Here is a 1,087-nt window from a genome sequence, read left to right as displayed (position 1 = left end):
TCTAACTGTTGGTTATTTATTACACATTTCAAGTAATCTTCCCTTTTTCTAACCCACCTGCGCCCCGACTTTTAGAGGGACCTCATGCTTCCTGTGACGGAGGACCTGCCCCATGGGTTAGCCCCAGCCTGTCTCCAGTACCTGCTGGAAGTTTAGTCTCTCTAGTCTGGGAAGTCAGCAGCCACGCTTTCTTTAGCTATCTAGCTTCCGAAATGTTGTTGCTCTTCTTTGCTATCTCCCTCATCCTCGTGGGCTTTTTTTTTTTTTCCATGAAGATTTTGAAGAAAGTAAAAATGAACTCATGAGTTTAATTTACCACGTGTAGCCAGAAATTGGAGTGACTGTCTTTCATAGGCATCTTTCTGACCAGAAGACTTGGCTATCTCTTATACTGCCAAGGGCACAGACGTGTGGAATCCTCTTGATTAACGTTCTAATTCGTAGTCTTCCATACCCTCTAACCTCTGTGGGATTATAGAATGTCTGAAAATGGGACAGGAGGCTCTTTTATCTGTTGGATATGTCACAATGAGAAATGTATCACCGAGTAACCTACGTGAAGCCAGAGAAGAAAGAAGAAAATGCGGGTTTTAAACCTCTCTCGGTTTCCCACAAATAGTAACAGCGCTAGACAAGTTTTCTAACAGCCTGTGCTTTTCCCAAGACCTTACATGTGATTTCCTCCAGGGCAACGACCTCCCCTTGCCAACAGAAGGGCATTATATCTTTTTCGTTGTTCTGTGACAATTCCTAATATCCAAACGTACGTCCTTCTGGCCTTTCGCTGGACCATTGCGATCTGTGTGATGACGCTAACTCAAAAAGATAGCGTAGGGGTGCCTGGGTGGCTCAGTGGGTTAAAGCCTCTGCCTTCAGCTCAGGTCATGATCCCAGGGTCCTAGGATCGAGCCCCGCATCGGGCTCTCTGCTCAGCAGGGAGTTTGCTTCCCCCTCTCTCTCTCTGCCTGCCTCTCTGCCTACGAATGATCTCTGTCTGCCAAATAAATAAATGAAAATCTTTAATAAAATAAATAAATAAAAAAGATAGTATAAAGGAAAAGAGACCAAAGACGGGTTAGCACCCAGC

Source organism: Mustela erminea, chromosome 4 (genome assembly GCF_009829155.1).
Source record: "Mustela erminea isolate mMusErm1 chromosome 4, mMusErm1.Pri, whole genome shotgun sequence".
In the NCBI taxonomy this organism is placed as follows: Eukaryota; Metazoa; Chordata; class Mammalia; order Carnivora; family Mustelidae; genus Mustela; species Mustela erminea.
The sequence above is the reverse complement of the archived record's forward strand: the minus strand, read 5'-3'. Positions refer to the sequence as shown.